Source organism: Pristiophorus japonicus, chromosome 3 (assembly GCF_044704955.1).
Source record: "Pristiophorus japonicus isolate sPriJap1 chromosome 3, sPriJap1.hap1, whole genome shotgun sequence".
Taxonomy (NCBI): domain Eukaryota; kingdom Metazoa; phylum Chordata; class Chondrichthyes; family Pristiophoridae; genus Pristiophorus; species Pristiophorus japonicus.
Window position 1 is genome coordinate 101,559,660 of NC_091979.1, and position 20,089 is coordinate 101,579,748.

The 20,089-nt window shown below is 52.2% G+C and overlaps 1 long non-coding RNA gene across 1 annotated transcript; it reads right to left on the minus strand.

Annotated features, from left to right (window-relative positions):
* Nucleotides 1-2,003: 2,003 nt before the first annotated feature.
* Nucleotides 2,004-12,493, minus strand: LOC139257840 (uncharacterized). The gene is made up of 3 exons (XR_011592327.1): nt 12,281-12,493; nt 2,667-2,796; nt 2,004-2,426 (listed from the first exon to the last, which is right to left on the minus strand). It is a non-coding gene; the product is annotated as an uncharacterized lncRNA (long non-coding RNA).
* Nucleotides 12,494-20,089: the final 7,596 nt, after the last annotated feature.

Genomic DNA, 20,089 nt, shown 5'->3' on the forward strand with positions numbered 1-20,089 from the left:
GTAGATTAGGCATTTTTTTACTAAAAAGTGCATTTATAGCAAGTGAAAATAATTATTGATAATGATGGGGCCTATGCTTTCTCTGCCATTACTCATAACTGCTCAAACGCTGGTTTCTTAAAGGATCAATCGAAGAGGTGGCAGAGTAATGCGGAGACATGAGGAGGCGAGCGTACAGCCAACGACGGTACAAGGAAAAGCAATCTTACCTCAACTTGTCTGAAAACACGTGTCTTCAGAGGCTGCGCTTCCGGAAGGAGGTCATCGATGAGATTTGCCAGCTCATCAAGGGGAATCTGCAGCCTTCCAGCACCATCAGAACCGCACTGCCTGTTGAGGTAAAGGTTACTGCAGCACTATCCTTCTACGCATCTGGATCCTTTCAGGCTTCAGTTGGCGACATCTGTGGTATCTCTCAGCACACCACACAGTGCTGCATTTGGCAGATGACTGAAGCCCTTTACACTCACAGAATGGATTTTATAAGTTTCCTGATGACCAGGGACGCACAGACGGGGAGGGCTTCGGGTTTCTTGAGAAAAGCAAACTTCCCTCAGGTGCAGGGAGCAATAGACTGCACGCACATCGCCCTGAAAGCCCCTTTACAGAACCCAGAGGTGTTTCGTAACAGAAAGGGATTCCACTCCCTGAATGTGCAGCTTGTTGTCGACCACAACCAAATGATTATGACAGTAAATGCAACATTTCCTGGCAGCATTCATGATTCGCACATCCTGCGTGAGTGTGCTATCCCTGACCTGTTTGTCAATCAGTCAGAAGGTCACGGTTGGATGCTACGGTCTGAAGGATATGGCCTTGCCAGCTGGCTGATGACCCCACTGCATAATCCCGTTACTGAAGCCGAGAAGCGTTATAACGAAAGCCACATAGCTACACGCAACATCATCGAAAAGACAATCGGAGTCCTAAAGCAGCACTTCAGATGCCTGGACCACTCTGGTGGCAGCCTGCAGTACCACCCTGACCAGGTCGCTGAGTTTATTGTGTTGCGTTGCATGTTGCATAAATTAGCAATAAGGAGAGGACAACAAATGCCAGATGGGGCTAAAGGTCCACTTCCAGAAGGAGGTAAGACGGAAGAGCCAGACAGTGAGAAGCAAGAGGAGGAGAAGGAGAAGGCTGGTGAGGACCTCGGGGAGAACAATCAGCCTGGCGATGAAGCCATGGTCCCACCAACGACCTCCCCCCCCGCCCCCAGAAGACCAGAGATACCCCATGGGATTTACACGGCTACAAAGCTGTTGCGTCAGCAGCTCATAAATGAATGCTTTGCATGAACTTACATTGGGAACAGTCACATTTACAGTTATGGTTAAACAAAAGTTGCATTTGCGTTGAGTTACATTGAGTTACGTTTTAGACTTGCCTGCACTGGCCTGGCGTGTCCATTGTTATACAACATTTGCATTAATGCTTAACTTAACTAAACTTATGTTATTATAAGACACAACAATTGTTAAATTCAATAAAAAAATGTTATTGCAATAAAGATTTAATTTTTTTCATCAACAACTCCCACCCACCCACCCAACCCCCCGCCCACAACTATGAACGTACATTAACAGTAACAATTTAACACTTTAACATTAACACTAAAAAATTTAACAGTAACAGAATAAGCTAACATTGCAAAAACGCACCCACTCCCTACCTGCGGCCACGTTTCACTCAAGATCTTTTCAGCCCACCCCCGTATCTTAGCCCCACCCACCCGTTTTGGTCCCCGGAGACCGAGACAACGCTGGTGTGCAGCGGGCACTGGAAATACTTCCTGCCTCGGTGGGGGTGTTGGAGTGGAAGACGAAGCTGGCGGTTCATCTTCCGAGTCAAGCGGAAGTGTTTCCTCCGTACTCGCTTGAGTGGTCGGGGTGATACTCCGACCCAACACGACACCTTTGGGTGCAGCGCCGTGTCCAGCCGGCAGCGCATGCCGAAGGGCATTTGTTGCGGCGGTCTGTTCACGCATCCCTTCCAGGGTCTGCCGTGCTACCTCCAGTAGCTCAACTTGCACAACAGACACTTATGAAAAGTCACGCGCGAACTGAGGGAACCCTGGAGAAACTCGCGACCTATCGTGACCGTCTCCGAGCACATGGAGATCAAGCCCTCCAACTGATCGTCCGAGCGAGGCGATTGCTGACCTCGCTAACCCGGCCTCTGTGGGGTCGGCGTGTGCAATATAATGCGACTCGGCGTTGCTGGTCCCGGTGCCTCTTCACTCTCAAATGAGATGACCGCAGGTTCATCCCCCTCAACAATGGTCTGCTGCTGCTGCTAGTGCTCCTCCTCCTCCTTTTCATCCTCGGGCTCAGTGGTGGTGGTGGTGGTGTCGCACTCCTCCTCCTTCTGTTCACCAGGTGCAGGTGCAGGTGCTGGTTGCACCTTTACCAGCATCTCAGGATGACCTTAAAAGCACATTTGAGCTGATTACAGAGCTTATTAGAACACAACGAGAGATGTTACATATCAATACATTTCACTACCCCAGAAAGCTGTAGCGGCTGCATCCCCTGCTCTTATTGCTTCTTATGCACAAAGGCTACATGCATGACATGAGATGACATGGCATCATTCGTATCTTGCATATTGCATTCTAATTACAGGACATTATATTACTTTTTAATACTGTTTGACACATTACTCACGAGACGCATAGCTGGGCTCTACCAGACTGCGGGTGGTGGCCGAACAGCTTTCATGGCCCACTAGTGCGGCTGCACGCTCCTCCAGGTCGGTCAAAGGCTGAAGCTGAGCTGAGCCCCCTCCGGTGCACCTCTGCTCATGAGAAAACAGCATAGCATAAGCTAATTGACTAGGTAGTATCATGGAGTCACAACAGTTTAAAACATTACATGGATCCAGTGAGAAGGAAGAACTGAAGGAACTCCTTATTACTCAGGAAATGGTGTTAGGGAAATTGATGGGATTGAAGGCCGATAAATCCCCAGGGCCTGATAGCCTGCATCCCAGAGTACTTAAGGAAGTGGCCCTAGAAATAGTGGATGAGGTCCTACGAGACGAATTTAAGGAGCTAGGAGCTAAATTAAAACGTATGACCTCACAAGTAGTAATCTCAGGATTGCTACCAGTGCCATGTGCTAGTCAGAGTAGGAATCGCAGGATAGCTCAGATGAATACGTGGCTTGAGCAGTGGTGCAGCAGGGAGGGATTCAAATTCCTGGGGCAATGGAACCAGTTCTGGGGGAGGTGGGACCAGTACAAACCGGACGGTCAGCACCTAGGCAGGACCGGAACCAATGTTCGAGGGGGAGTGTTTGCTAGTGCTGTTAGGGAGGAGTTAAACTAATATGGCAAGGGGATGGGAACCAATGCAGTGAGACAGAGGGAAACAAAATGGAGACAGAAGCAAAAGACAGAAAGGAGACGAGTAAAAGTGGAGGGCAGAGAAACCCAAGGCAAAAAACAAACAGGGCCACTGAATGTAAAGGGGCTGCAGCAGGGGTCAAAACTAAAAATCATGGTTTAAAAACTAGTATTAAAACACTCTACCTGAAGCCACGCAGCATTCGAAATAAAGTAAATGAGTTGACGGCACAAATCATTACAAATGGGTATGATTTGGTGGCCATTACAGAAACGTGGTTGCAGGATGGCCAAGACTGGGAATTAAACATACAGGGGTATCTGACAATTCGGAAAGATAGACAAGAAGGGAAAGGAGGTGGGGTAGCTCTGTTAATAAAGGATGATATCAAGGCAGTTGTGAGAGACGATATTGGCTCGAATGAACAAAATGTTGAATCATTGTGGGTGGAGATTAGAGATAGTAAGGAGAAAAAGTCACTGGTGGGCGTAGTTTATAGGCCCCCAAATAATAACTTCTCGGTGGGGCGGGCAATAATCAAGGGAATAATGGAGGCATGTGAAAAAGGAACGGCAGTAATCATAGGGGATTTTAACCTACATATCGATTGGTCAAATCAAATCGCACGGGGTAGCCTGGAGGAGGAATTCATAGAATGCATACGGGATTGTTTCTTAGAAAAGTATGTTACAGAACCTACAAGCGAGCAAGCTATCTTAGATCTGGTCCTGTGTAATGAGACAGGAATAATAAACAATCTCCAAGTAAAAGATCCTCTCGGAATGAGTGATCACAGTATGGTTGAATTTGTAATACAGATTGAGGGTGAGGAAGTAGTGTCTCAAACGAGCGTACTATGCTTAAACAAAGGGTACTACAGTGGGATGAGGGCAGAGTTGGCTAAAGTAGACTGTAAACACAGACTAAATGGTGCCACAATTGAGGAACAGTGGAGGACTTTTAAGGAGCTCTTTCATAGTGCTCAACAAAAATATATTCCAGTGAAAAAGAAGGGTCATGCAGTCCTCTAATCCTCACCAAAGTCGCCACTTCTTGTGTGCGAGCCTGGAATGTGTTAATTGCATTTAAATCCTAAGCCAGGGATTGTGAACGATCACTTGCGGGGTAGTGCTGGACAGGCTAATGGGACTCAAGGTAGACAAGTCCCCTGGTCCTGATGAAATGCATCCCAGGGTATTAAAAGAGATGGCGGAAGTTATAGCAGATGCATTCGTTATAATCTACCAAAAGTCTCTGGACTCTGGGGAGGTACCAGCGGATTGGAAAACAGCTAATGTAATGCCTCTGTTTAAAAAAGGGGGCAGACAAAAGGCAGGTAACTACAGGCCGGTTAGTTTAACATCTGTAGTGGGGAAAATGCTTGAAACTATCATTAAGGAAGAAATAGCGGGACATCTAGATAGGAATAGTGCAATCAAGCAGACGCAGCATGGATTCATGAAGGGGAAATCATGTTTAACTAATTTACTGGAATTCTTTGAGGATATAACGAGCATGGTGGATAGAGGTGTACCGATGGATGTGGTGTATTTAGATTTTCAAAAGGCATTCGATAAGGTGCCACACAAAAGGTTACTGCAGAAGATAAAGGTACGCGGAGTCAGTGGAAATGTATTAGCATGGTTAGAGAATTGGCTGGCTAACAGAAAGCAGAGAGTCGGGTTAATTGGGTCCTTTTCGGGTTGGAAATCAGTGGTTAGTGGTGTGTCACAGGGATCGGTGCTGGGACCGCAACTGTTTACAATATACATAGATGACCTGGAAGAGGGGACAGAGTGTAGTGTAACAAAATTTGCAGATGACACAAAGATTAGTGGGAAAGCAGGTTATGTAGAGGACACAGAGAGGCTGCAAAGAGAGTTAGACAGGTTAAGCAAATGAGCTAAGGTTTGGCAGATGGAATACAATGTCGGAAAGTGTGAGGTCATCCACCTTGGGAAAAAAAACAGTAAAAGGGAATGTTATTTGAATGGGGAGAAATTACAATATGCTGCGGTGCAGAGGGATCTGGGGGTCCTTGTGCATGAAACTCTTTTAGAGTCTACCTGTAACATAAAACATTAAACCGTGCCACCCGACCTGGATGACACACCAGACATTTACAAGGCCCTTTTTTATTTTTCTTTTCTTTTTTTTTTTTTTTTTGGGCACTAAAATCACATTTTTCCCCCTATAAAAGGAAAGGGGGACACTAAAAGCACCGGCAATTAAAACAAATTAAACTTTAAAACGTAAAATCAAATTAAAATTTGGTTGCCGGGCGTGATGATGCACTCCAGTCCCTCCGGTGCCCACCTCTCGCGGAAGGCCGCGAGCGTACCGGTGGACACCGCGTGCTCCATCTCCAAGGACACCCTGGGCCAGATGTAAGAGCGGAAGAGAGGCAGGCAGTCAGGTTGAACGACCCCCTCGACCGCCCGTTGCCTGGACCGGCTGATGGCACCCTTGGCCGTGCCCAGGAGCAGTCCTACGAGGAGGCCCTCGGACCGAGCCGTTCCCCTCCGCACAGGGTGCCCAAAGATCAGGAGAGTGGGACTGAAGTGCAGCCAGAATTTCAGGAGCAGCACCTTCAAATAATGGAACAGGGGCTGCAACCTCGTGCACTCAATAAAAACATGGAACACGGACTCTTCCAGACCGCAGAAATTGCAGGCGGCCTGGGAGTCCGTGAACCGGCTTAAACATTTATTGCACGGCACTGCTCCGTGCACCACCCTCCAGGCCAAGTCCCCAACGAATAGTGGGAGGACCCCTGCGTAGAGTGCCCTCCATCGGGGACCCCCGTCTCCTCCGGACGGCAAGATGGTACGCCATGGCGTGTCCGGACGGCAGGCGAGGATGGCAAAGTTGAGAGTGTGCAGGAGCAGCCCGTACAGGAAACCCCTCCGCGCGGAACTGAAAGGCACGGAGGGGATTTCCCCGAGGCGGCTCAAGTTGTGAGGCGCCGGCCCCCGAGGGAGGTTCCGGGATTTGGCGCCAATGAGGAATTCCGTCCGGACGGGGGTCAGTTCGGACGGGATCTCCCCACGTGCTTGAGCCTCCTCGATGCACCTAACAGAGTCAGGGCCCAAAGCTGTTTTTAGCGACTTGATGGCTTCGGCCGCGTGGCGGACGTCGGCTGAATTTAGGCGCTGCGCCAGCGTGCCTGGCGCCATCCAGCCCGCTCCTCCGCCATCGAGCAGGTCCCTGACCCTGGTCATCTCACCAGCCACAGCCCTCTCTTCCGACCGCCACATAAAACCTCGGTCGTGGAGGTACGGATTCCCGAGCAGCGGCTCCTGCAGGACAGCCGCCACTCCAGCCGGCGGAGAGCTGCGCTTGGTGGAGACTTTGTTCCAGACCCTGATGAGGTCCCTGTAAAAGACAGGCAGCTCCCGGAGGGTGGTCCTGACACCCCCCCAAGTTCACAAACAGGAGCTGCGTGTCGTAGTTGAGGTCGCGCTGCTGGCGGAAGGAATACGTCGCCAGAGCGCACCACCTAGGAGGGGGCTCGACGTAAAGGTATCTCTGCAGGGTCTGAAGACGGAACGTCGCGAGCTGGGCGCTGACGCACACCAACGACTGACCGCCCTCCCCAAGCGGGAGCCTCAAAACCGCGGCAGAGACCCAGTGCTTCCTGTTGTTCCAGAAGAAGTCCACCAGCTTCTTCTGTATCTTGGCGACAAACGCAGGGGGAGGGGTCAAAGTGACCAGCCGGTACCACAGCATTGCGGCCACCAGCTGGTTTATGACTAGCGCTCGACCCCTGTAGGACAGCACTCGGAGCAGTCCTGTCCAGCGCCCTAGGCGAGCGGCGACCTTGGCCTCCAGCTCCTGCCAGTTCGCCGGCCAGGCTCCCTCGTCGGGGCTAAGGTAGACTCCCAGATAGAGGAGATGGGTCGTGCTCCAGGCAAAAGGCCTGAGCTCCTCCGGCAGGGAGTCCACCCGCCACTGACCCACCAGGAGTCCGGAACATTTTTCCCAGTTGATTCTGGAGGAGGATGCGGCCAAGTAAATCTCCTGGCACTCACGCATCCTCCGCAGGTCAGCGGGATCCTCTACCGCGAGGAGCACGTCATCGGCGTAAGCCGAGAGGACGACCTCCACACCCGGCCCTTGCAGAGCCAGTCGCGTCAACCTTGTCCGCAAGAGGCGCAGGAAAGGCTCCACGCAGATGGCATATAACTGGCCGGACATGGGGCATCCCTGGCGCACCTCTCTCCTAAGGCGAAGGGGCGCCTTCAAGGACCCGTTAACCTTAATCAGACAATCCGCGGCGGCGTACAAAAGTCGGATCCGGGCGACGAAATGCGTCCCGAACCCGAAAGCACGCAGAGTTCCGAGCAGATAGTCGTGATCCACCCTGTCGAACGCCTTCTCTTGGTCGAGAGATAAGAAGGCGACCGACAGACCAGCCTCCTGGGAATAATGGATGAGGTCCCGGACCAGATGGATGTTATCGTGGATTGTCCGGCCCGGGACCGTGTAGGACTGGTCGGGGTGGATCATGTGGTCCAGCACGGCACCAAGGCGAGCAGACATCGTCCTGACGAAGATTTTGTAGTCCGTGCTGAGGAGGGAGACCGGGCGCCAGTTCTTAAGGAGGCGGAGATCGCCCTTCTTAGGCAGCAGGACGATGACTGCCCTGCGCCAAGAGAGGGGCATCTCCCCGGTCGCCAGACTTTCCCCCAGGATCCGCGCGTAGTCGCCCCCCAGGACGTCCCAGAACGCCCTGTGAAACTCCACGGTCAGCCCGTCCAGCCCTGGGGATTTTCCCCTCGAGAGCCGGTCGAGGGCACCGGTCAGCTCCGCCAGGCTTAGCGGAGCTTCCAGAATTTCGGCGCCCTCCGGGCTGACCTTCGGCAGGTCCTCCCACAAAACTCTACGCGCTTCCTCGCTGGACGGATCCGGAGAGAACAGAGCCCCGTAATATTCACGGGCCCTGTTGTTGACGCCCTCCGGATCCGAGACGAGAGAGCCGTCATCGGCCAACAGCGTCAAGAGCTGCTTACGGACACTCTGCCTTTTTTCCAGCGAGTAGAAGAAGGGGGAGCCGCGGTCCAGATCCCGCAGGAACCGGATCCGCGACCTCACGAACGCGCCTCGGGACCCGACGAGCTGCAGGTCCTTCAGCGCGGCCTTCTTCGCTTCGTACACCGTCCGCAGGGCCGGGTCCTGGACAACTTGACCGAGACGGGATTCCAGGTCAAGCACCTCTTTTTCTAGGCGCCCGACCCTGGCCGCCCGCCTCTTGGTCGACCCCCTCGCGTACTCTTGACAGAAGACGCAGACGTGAGCCTTGCCCACGTCCCACCATAGCCTCAAGGAGGGGAAGCCCCCTTGCTTCCTTCTCCAGTCGGACCAGAATCGACGGAACGAGTCCTGGAACCGCACGTCCTCCAGCAGCCGGTTGTTAAAGTGCCAATACGCGGACCCCGTCCTCGCGCGGAGCGAAGCGAGCTCCGCCCGCACTAGGTGGTGGTCCGAACACGGCACCAGCCACATGGAGGCCGCCGGGACGCAGGAAACGTACGCCCGAGACATGTAAAGGCGGTCGACTCGAGACCATCCTACTCCAGGCTTCACCCAAGTAAAGGCGCTGGAGTCGGGGTGGGGATTTCGCCAGACGTCCACCAAGTCGAAGGACCCGACCAGGTCCCTCAACTTCTCCATCGCCGTCATGCACTGCGGGGCACCGAAGCGGTCCCTCGCCTCGAGGGTGCAGTTAAAATCCCGCCCGAGGACAATGCAGTCGCCGACGTCGACGGAGCCAAGAAGAGCGGACACTTCTTCGAAGAAGCGCGTTTGCTGCGGGCCGGGCTGAGGGGCGTACACGTTCACGAGATGGACGGCACGTCCCCCAGGCGAACCGTTACGTGCAGCAAGCGGCCTGGCACGGGCTCCTCGACCCCCAAGATCTCCGGCTGAAAATGCGGGCCCAGCAAGATGGCCACCCCACTAGAAGTTGGTGAGGTGGCTCATGCGGACCTCTCCTTGCCATTCCAGGAGCCACGTGGCTTAGTCTCCCGGAACGGTGTGGGTTTCTTGCAGGAAGCACACCGCATATTTCCCCTCCCGCAGGAGCGATAAATTGTTAAATCTACGCGTGCCTCTCTGCTGCCGTTGATGTTGAGACTGGCTATGGTTATCTTCATGACTAGAGCATAGTGCAACCTCTACCTAACCTATTGTGGGGGAGGAGTGGAGTCGTTTGTTGACCTCCACTCCTTCAGCAGCCCAGCGAGGAACTTTTTGAGCCGGTGCAGCTCAAGGCCTTGAGCCCTTGATAAGGGCCCGCCCGCGGCCATGGTTTTAGCGGTGGCGCGGACGGACGCGACGAGCAGCCCCGGCTCGGACCATCTTTCCAGGGCCAGACGGGCTTGGTCGCGGCGACCCCGGCACTGGACCAAAAAGTCCCGGAGTTCCTCTACGGGAATGAGGAGGGTCTCAGCGGCGGCCGCGAGCAGATCCACCGCCTCACTGGCGATGGACTCGAGATCTTCACCCGCGTCCTCCACCGAGTCCCCGTCCCCCTCCGGGAGGTCGCCGCTAGCAGCCGGCCCGTCGACCGCACGAGGTACGGCAAACGGCCCGGCCGCTCCATCTGGCCCTGGCTCTGCCCCGATCCCACCCCCAGGATCGTCGGCAGAGGAGTCCCCACTGGGCTCTTTTAAAATTGGTGCTGGGTCGGGAAGCGACAGCGGAAGGGGTTCCTCCTCCGCTCCAGAAGCCGGGGAACACGGAGAGACCTGGTTTAGGAAGTTCTCCAGGTCCACCAAGTCCCTCAGCTCCACAGTAGGGGGCGAGGGTTGTTGTTCTTCTCCCTCCCCGCCGCCACCCCCCAGCCCAGCGTGTGCAGATTCATTAAAATTGTTCATATTTTCAGTTTCTGCCGAGGCGAGCAAATCCCGGGGGAAGTTGGGTATTGGCTGGGCGGGCTCAGGTTCGGCCTTTTCGGCCCCGCCCACCTCAGTCCCCGGGATGCTCGACCCGGCGGCTACGCATTCTTCCGCTGGCCCCACGCCCCCCACGACAGGCAGATCTTCCACGCCCTCCCCAGGAGGCAGCGGCTGGGCAGCCTCGACTGCCTCACCCTCCCCGGGGACAGACTCCTCGCGCCTGCAGCGCAATTTGGAGGCGCTGGTGGGGGACGCGGGACACGCAGCGGGCACCGCCTCCTCCGCGGAGGGATGTTGTTCCCCCTCCGCCTCATTGGGGCGGTGCCTCTTTTTGTTCCTGGGGGTGCGCGAAGGCAGGGAGACCTCCATGTCTGCCGAGGCCTCCCGCTCCGCCCCCCCCTTTTCCTTTTCTTGCCCGTGCCCGGGCCCCTCTGCGGTATTGGTCAAAGGCTCAGGCACGGGCTCAGGGCACCCCGCGCTCGCCGGTGAATGGGTTGGGCTGAGCGCGGTGGTCAATCTTACCGGCGCACTGAGGGGACCCGCCTCTAGATGTTTCACCTTGTTCCGCGCCTTCTTTCCGGTCGGACGCTCTCCCTCCCCCCCGCCAGAGGCCGTGAAAGCATCGGCCCCCGGCGATGCCCGCGCACCTACGGCTCCCGGCACGCAGATGCAACTAGGGGGAGGGGTGGCGGCGGCGCCAGCCTTGGCCGCCTTCGGTGGTTTGGCGGCCTTGGAGGCGGGGCAGTTCTTGCGAACGTGCCCCACCTCCCTGCAGGCATGGCACCGCACGCCGTCCAACGTCCAAAAGACACGGTAGGCAGTCCCCTCGAGCACCACATTAAAATAACCCTCCGTCGTCTCCTCCCGCACCAGCCGGACAAAGAGCTGGCGGCGGAAGGAGAACACGTGGCGCAGGCTGTTCTCGCGGAGGCCAAGCGGTATGGGGTTGATCCCCGACCTTACCTCCCCCAGTTGGTGTAGGTGAGGGAGGAGGAGCTCAGCGGGAACAAAGGGCGGGACGTTTGATATGATGACCCTCTGCGCGGTGGCCTCGAGAGGGTCCACCGGCAGGAACGTCCCGCCCACCGTGAGCCCCTTTTCGAGGGCCAGGGACACCGCCCGCTCCGACCCCAGGAAGAACACAGCCTTCCCAGACATCTTGGAGGCTGCGACAATGGCCGAGGGGCTGACTACCCCAGCCATCGCCCGCACGCACTCCTCGATGCTCATTGTGGGGTGAGTGTAGCTCTTGACCCCGTGTTTCTTTGTTATAAGTCTGAATGGTGGCAGGGCAGCAGGTGGCGCAGGAGGTTCCGTGGTTGTGGATGCCACCTGCGCATAAGTCCTAGCTGGGCCTGCCACCGGCGTGGATGGGGTCGCCATCACGGGGTCCCTTTAAGGGATACACCCACCCCAAAGTCACAGGCCTTAATGGTCTTGGTTGGCCTCGTTTAATATGACTGAGCAGAGGAGCTCTTAACGAGGCACACCTCTCCCCTAGTTGGCAATTGGGGAGGGGCCTTGCTCCCTCTGCTCAGTTGTTTAATTTTTGGTTTTTTTTTTAAATTTGGAGGAAAGGGCTCTCAGAGAGAGGGGGGAGAGACAGAGAGAGAGAGATAGAGAAAGGGGAGTGCGGGAAAGAGGGAGGCTGCGAGGGCAGGTCTCCCCTCACAGCAATGGGTGGGTGCACTCCCCAGATGGCAAAACAAAAACAAAAAAACACAGTCTTTGGGGTGGTCTTCGGGTGGGGGGAGAAGATGTCTTCACCTGGGGCAGCTAGAGCCACCCAGGCACACACTCCCAACGATGTTCAAAGGGTGATTAAAGAATGTTCAGCCAGGTAGCTCCAGCTATCCCAGGCTAGGCAATGGGGGAGGGGTGTTTCAGTTGTGTGTGGGGCCTAGCTGTAGGCAAGACCCCCACACACACTTCCACACACACACACCCCCCGCGATGTTCTGGCCCTCAGTGGTCTTCTTTCCTCCCCCCACCGATACAACAAAGTCTATTGGGGAATGCACCAAAACACACCCACCTGTCGAAGATGTAGAAATGACTCTCCCTCCTTCCACACTGGATGGTGTTTCCTCAGGTTGTTCTTTTCCCCCTCTCTCCAACTCTCTGTAGTTGTAATAAATGATAAATTGATAAATTGTTCAGCTTTCCTCCTCTCCCTCCGGATGTTGAGTTGTAGCAAGCCAGCCCTTTCCTCCTCTTCCTGGGCTGGTCTCAGGGCTCACTCCAGACCTTCCTAGGTAGGAGCAAAAGCAGTAGCTCCTTCCCTCACTGCTCCAGGCTCCAACTGAGCAGGACACGCCTCCACTGCTCCGCCATTGGTGCATGAATCCCAAAATGTTAGTTTGCAGGTGCAGCAGGTAACCAGGAAGGCGAATGGAATGTTAGCCTTCGTTGCGAGAGGGATGGAGTACAAAAGCAGGGAGGTCCTGCTGCAACTGTACAGAGTATTGGTGAGGCCGCACCTGGAGTACTGCGTGCAGTTTTGGTCACCTTACTTAAGGAAGGATATACTAGCTTTGGAGGGGGTACAAAGACGATTCACTCGGCTGATTCCGGAGATGAGGGGGTTACCTTATGATGATAGATTGAGTAGACTGGGTCTTTACTCGTTGGAGTTCAGAAGGATGAGGGGTGATCTTATCGAAACATTTAAAATAATGAAAGGGATGGACAAGATAGAGGCATAGAGGTTGTTTCCACTGGTCGGGAGACTAGAACTCGGGGGCACAGCCTCAAAATACGGGGGAGCCAATTTAAAAGGAATTGAGAAGGAATTTCTTCTCCCAGAGGGTTGTGAATCTGTGGAATTCTCTGCCCAAGGAAGCAGTTGAGGCTAGCTCATTGAATGTATTCAAGTCACAGATAGATAGATTTTTAACCAATAATTGAATTAAGGGTTACGGGGAGCGGGCAGGTAAGTGGAGCTGAGTCCACGGCCAGATCAGCCATGATCTTGTTGAATGGCGGAGCAGGCTCGAGGGGCTAGATGGCCTACTCCTGTTCCTAATTCTTATGTTCTTATGTTCTTATGTTAATTGGTGATCATTTTCCAACATTCTATAGACTCTGGATCAGTTCCTATGGATTGGAGGGTAGCTAATGTAACTCCACTTTTAAAAAAAGGAGTGGGAGAGAAAACAGGGAATTATAGATCGGTTAGCCTGACATCGGTAGTGGGGAAAATGTTGGAATCAATTATTAAAGATGAAATAGCCGTGCATTTGGAAAGCAGTGACAGGATCGGTCCAAGTCAGCATGGATTTATGAAAGGGAAATCATGCTTGACAAATCTTCTAAAATTTATTGAGGATGTAATTAGTAGAGAGGACAAGGGAGAACCAGTGGATGTGGTGTTTTTGGACTTTCAAAAGCATTTGACAAGGTCCCACACAAGAGATTGGTGTGCAAAATTAAAGCACATGGTATTGGGGGTAATGTATTGACGTGGATAGAGAATTGGTTGGCAGACAGGAAGCAGAGAGTCGGGATAAACGGGTCCTTTTCAGAATGACAGGCAGTGACTAGTGGAGTGCCACATGGCTCAGTGCTGAGAACCCAGCTATTTACAATATACATCAATGATTTAGGTGAAGGAATTGAGTGTAATGTCTCCAAGTTTGCAGATGACACTGAGCTGGATGGTGGTGTGAGCTGTGAAGAGGATGCTAAGAGGCTGCAGGGTGACTTGGACAGGTTAGGTGAGTGGGCAAATGCATGACAGATGCAGTATAATGTGTATAAATGTGAAGTTATCCACTTTGGTGGCAAAAATGTGAAGGCAGAATATTATCTGAATGGCGGCAGATTAGGAAAAGGGGAGGTGCAACAAGACCTGGGTGTCATGGTACATCAGTCATTGAAAGTTGGCATGCAGGTTGATAGAGAATTCAAGCAGGCTGCAAGGATCTGTGAGAAAACATAGATAGCAGTTAGATTGAGTGCATGTGAGATAGCACGATGCCTTAAGCATCAATCACATTTGACATCTCAGGACTTTGGGCTGAGAGCCAACCATGGGTTAACAACACATACTGTTGAATCGATTGAGCCAATAAGGTCAAAGGGGGCAAGCTCACTGTTGTAAATTGATCCAGGTATAAGTACAGCCATTTTAAGCCATGTGTTCCAGTATAACAAAGACCTGGCATTCAGCCAGAAGCTTGTTTGCTGCTGCTGGAATAAAGTTACTTTAAATCTACGACCGGATTTCGCATCTCATTGAAAATTAAGAGATCTAACACAGGTACAGCAGACGGTGAAGAGGGCAAATGGCCTGTTGGCCTTCATAGCTAGGGGATTTGAGTATAGGAGCAGGGAGGTCTTACTGCAGTTGTACAGGGCCTTGGTGAGTCCTCATCTGGAATATTGTGTTCAGTTTTGGTGTCCTAGTCTAAGGAAGGACGTTCTTGCTATTGAGCGAGTGCACCAAAGATTCACCTGACTGATTCCCAGGATGGCAGGACTGACATATGAGGAGAGATTGGATCGACTGGGCCTGTATTCACCGGAGTTTAGAAGAATGAAAGGGGATCTTATAGAAACATAGAAAATTCTGACGGGACTGGACAGGTTAGATGCAGGAAGAATGTTCCTGATGTTGGGGAAGTCCAGAACCAGAGGTCACAGTCTAAGGATAAGGGGTAAGCCATTTAGGACCGAGATGAGGAGAAACTTCTTCACTCAGTGAGTTGCGAACCTGTGGAATTCTCTACCGCAGAAAGTTGCTGATGCCAGTTCGTTAGATATATTCAAGAGGGAGTTAGATATGGCCTTTATGGCTAAAGGGATCAAAGGGTATGGAGAGAAAGCAGGAAAGGGGTACTGAGGTGAATGAGAAGCCATGATCTTATTGAATGGTGGTGCAGGCTCGAATGGCCTACTCCTGCACCTATTTTCTATGTTTCTATGTTTCTATGCTGCAGCTTGACACATATACATCTCTCTATACTGCAGCAGCCAGAGAGACTTCCATCCCATCGGACACTCCCAGGGCGGGTACAACACGGGTTCAATACAGATTAACACTCCCTCTATACTGTCCCATCAAACACTCCCAGGACAGCTACAACATGGGGTTATTTACAGAGTAAAGCTCCCTCTATATAGTCCCAGATTCAGAGTCCTGTCTGGGTCTTAACATAGGTTTTATGTAATACATGTATGAATAACAAGCTTAAATTCAATCCAGGAGATTCATTATAATTATTATTATAATTACAATTAGCATCAGTACGATATAAAATGCAACTTACTCTTGCTGCAGCTATCAAACTGTTCCAGCGCTTCCGACATTGGTCTGACCCCCTTACTTCATGGGAAGCCGAGGACACCACGCCTGCGATCTCAGCCCAAATCTTCCGATACACATGGGGTGGGGGTTTCCCGTGAGCACCCCGAGTCAGTTGGCCCCACCAGGACTCATCAACAAGGGCCTCATTGGCTTTGTCGCTGGAAGGTTTCACTCTCTTTCTCTCCCCCTCAGCATCTTGATGGATTTCAGACTTTTTCACTAATATAACTTTTAACTGTATATTGTAAAGTCTGTAAACTATCTTATAAAGTCTATCAGTAAACCTCTTTTCTGATCTGTAAAACTCTTTTCTCTCTTTCTTTTCTCTCCTCTAATTCACTATCTTCTCGGTATCTCCTCTCTCTCTCTCTCTCTCTGCCCCTCCCTGTGCCTTCTGCGCATGTGTGGATGAATCCTGACCCCCCGAAATGCGGGAAAACCAGTCACCAAGAAAATAAAAAAAAATTGCAATTGCAGAAGGCCGTTGTTAGGGAAGTTTTTGCCTTCCACATCGCTGGCCGTTCGCGTCGCCCATTTCACATCGCTGACCGTTCGCGTCGCCCATTTCACATCGCTGACCTTTCGCATCGCCCATTTCACATCGCTGGCCGTTCGTGTCGCCCATTTCACATCGCTGGCCGTTCGCGTCGCCCATTTCACATCGCTGGCCGTTCGCGTCGCCCATTTCACATCGCTGACCATTCGCTGCACGCACATCACATCGCTGACCATTTGCTGCACGCACATCACATCGCTGGCCGTTCGCTGCGCGCACATCACATCGCTGGCCGTTCGCTGCACGCACATCACATCGCTGACCATTCGCTGCACGCACATCACATCGCTGACCATTCGCTGCGCACACATCACATCGCTGGCCGTTCGCTGCGCGCACATCACATCGCTGGCCGTTCGCTGCACGCACATCACATCGCTGGCCGTTCGCTGCGCGCACATCACATCGCTGGCCGTTCGCTGCACGCACATCACATCGCTGACCATTCGCTGCGCGCACATCACATCGCTGACCATTTGCTGCACGCACATCACATCGCTGGCCGTTCGCTGCACGCACATCACATCGCTGGCCGTTCGCTGCACGCACATCACATCGCTGACCATACGCTGCACGCACATCACATCACTGACCTTTCGCTGCACGCACATCACATCACTGACCTTTCGCTGCACGCACATCACATCGCTGACCTTTCGCATCGCCCATTTCACATCACTGACCTTTCGCTGCACGCACATCACATCGCTGACCTTTCGCTGCACGCACATCACATCGCTGACCTTTCGCATCGTCCATTTCACATCGCTGGCCTGTCGCCGAGTGGAAAATCACAATCCAAAAAATGGGTGATCGGTGAGGCTGAGGAATCGAACATTGCTGGAACATCGCCCATTTTTTGGGCAATAGCCAGCAAAATGGAACGTCTAGGCCAATTTATTCCATTATATTATTATAATTTGTGAGGACAGATTGAAAAAGTTAGGGCTGTTCTCCTTGGAACAGAGAAGGTTAAGAGAGATTTTCAAGATGATGAGAAGTTTTAATTGAGTAGATAGAGAAAAACTATTCCCTCTAATGAGTGGATCAATAACCAGAGGTCATAGGTTTAAAACCATAGTCAAATATTCTAGAGTGGAGATGAGGAAAATTGTTTTTATTCAGAGATCTGTTGGGATCTGGAATGCTCTACCTGAAACGTAGAAACAGAGAAACATAGAAACATAGAAAATAGGAGCAGTAGTAGGCCATTTGGCCCTTCGAGTCTGCACCGACATTCAATATGATCATGGCTGATCCTCTATCTCAACACCATATTCCCGCTTTATCTCCATACCCCTTGATGCCTTTTGTTTCTCGAAATCTATCTATATCCCTCTTAAATATATTCAGTGACTTGGCCTCCACAGCCTTCTGTGGTAAAGAATTCCACAGGTTCACCGCCTCTGCGTGAAGAAATTTCTCCTCATCTCGGTCCTAAATTTCCTACCCCGTATCCTGAGACTGGGACCCCTTGGTCTAGACTTCCCAGCCAGGGGAAACATCCTCCCCGCATCCAGTCTATCCAACCCCATCAGAATTTTACACGTTTCAATGAGATCCCCTTTCATTCTTCTAAGCTCCAGTAAATACAGGCCTAGTCAACCCAATTTCTCCTCATAAGACAGTCCTGCCATCCCAGGAATCAGTCTGGTGAACCTTTGTTGCATTCCCTCTATGGCAAGTATATCCTTTCTTATGTAAGGAGAGCAAAACTGCACACAATACTCCAGGTGCAGTCTCAACAAGGCCCTGTATAACTTTAGAAAGACATCCTTGCTCCTAGCTCAAATCTTCTTGCAATGAAGGCCAACATACCATTTGCCTTCCTAACTGCTTGCTGCACCTGCATGTTTCCTTTCAATGACTGGTGAACAAGAACACCCAGGTCCTTCTGTACATCGACACTTCCCAAGCCATCACTGTAAAGTACTGTCCCCTCAGTACAGATTCACACGAGGCATGTAGTGAAGTCAAGGTCACTCTGGACCTGCACCTTTATTTCACAGCTCTGGAATGCTGCACTTGCCTGAGACCTGTCCTTATATACCTGTCTCTTGCAAGTGCACCTCTGGTGGTAAGGTATGCTGGTGGTTACAGGTCATATCTTATTACAGTCATGTATAGCATGTTAGGATACAGTTATATATAATAATGTAAGATACATGACATCACCCTCCCCCAAGGTCTTATTGTCTTTATAGGTTCAGTCTCTCAGGTGGTCTACGCTCTTGCCTTGGTGTTTGTTTTTCTTTGGGTGTGGTTGCTGGTATCGCGCCTGGGCTGTCTGTTTCGATTGGTGTGATTGTTGTTGACTCACCTGGGCAGTCTGTTGGGATTGCCCTTTCCTCAGGTTGTTCCCTCTGTCTGTCCACCAGGTGTGGTGCGAGTTCCACATTGTAATCTGCCTCTGGTTCCGCAGTGTTGTTGGTAAATCTGCTTTTGATTTGGTCTACATGTCTCCGGCAGGTTTTGCCATTGTCCATTTGTACTACCAGCAGCCTGTTTCCTTCCTTGCCCGTTACTGTCCCTGCAAGCCATTTGGGACCCCTGCCATAGTTTAGTACAAACACTTTGTCCCCTATCTCATTCCATCTCCCCCTCGAATTTCTGTCATGGTACTCAGTCAGCTTACGGCGCTTTGCCTCAATGATTTCGTGCATGTCTGGGAGGATTAATGAGAGCCTTGTTTTTAAAGTCCTTTTCATCAACAGTTGCGCGGGGGCGATCCCAGTCAATGAGTGCGGAAGAGATCTGTATGCCAGCAGCAGTCGCGACAGGCGACCCTGCAGCGTGGGACCTTAGATTTTAAGCATGCCTTGTTTAATAATTTGCACTGCTCTCTCCACCTGGCCGTTGGAGGCCGGCTTGAACGGTGCCGTCTTGACATGATTTATGCTGTGGTCAATTATAAAGTCTTGGAATTCTGCGCTGGTGAAGCACGGACCATTGTCACTGACCAATATGTCAGGGATTCCGTGCGTTGCAAGCATGGTTGTGAGGCTCTCCACAGTGGTGGAGGTTGTGCTCGAGTTTAAAATGGTGCATTCGATCCACTTTGAAAATGCATTTACAACTACGAGGAACATTTTGCCCATGAATGGGCCCGCATAGTCTACGTACACCCGCGACCACGGTTTGGTAGGCCAGGGCCAGGGGCTCAGTGGAGCCTCCCTGGGGGCATTGCTGAGTTGGGCACAAATGGTGCACCTTCGGACGCAGAGCTCCAGGTCCGCGTCAATACCAGGCCACCAGATGTGGGATCTGGCTATGGCCTTCATGAAAATGATCCCTGGGTGCTTGCGGTGGAGCTCCCGGACAAATGCCTCTCTACCTCGCAGAGGTATGACTACTCGGCTGCCCCACATCAGGCAGTCTGCTTGTAGTGATAGCTCATGCATGCGCCTGTCAAAGGGTTTTAATTCCTCGGGGCAGGCATCGCGAGCCTCTGCCCAGTCAACGGTTAGGACACATCTTTTTACTAAGGATATCGTGGGGTCGCTGGCCGTCCAGGCTCTGATTTGGCGAGCCGTCATGGGCGAACCTGTGGACTCAAAGGCATTGATTGCCATGACTATCTCACAGTCCTGTTTGTCAGACCCTTCCGTGGTCGTCAGGGGTAGCCTGCTGAGCGCGTCGGCACAGTTGTCTGTGCCTGTTCTGTGCCTTATGGTATAGTCGTAGGACGCCAGCATGAGTGCCCACCATAGAATTCGCGCCGAGGCGTTGGCGTTTATTGCCTTGCTCTCAGATAGGAGGGACGTGAGAGGCTTGTGGTCGGTTTCTAACGTGAACTTGGCCCCCAAAAGGTATTGGTGCATCTTTTTGACACCGTGACACCGTACACGCACGTGAGCGTCTCCTTCTCCACCATTCCGTACCCGCGCTCCGCCCGCGAAAGTGACCTGGAGGCATAAGCTATGGGTTGTAATTTGCCCGCACTATTGACACGTTGCAAAACGCACCCAACCTCATATGCT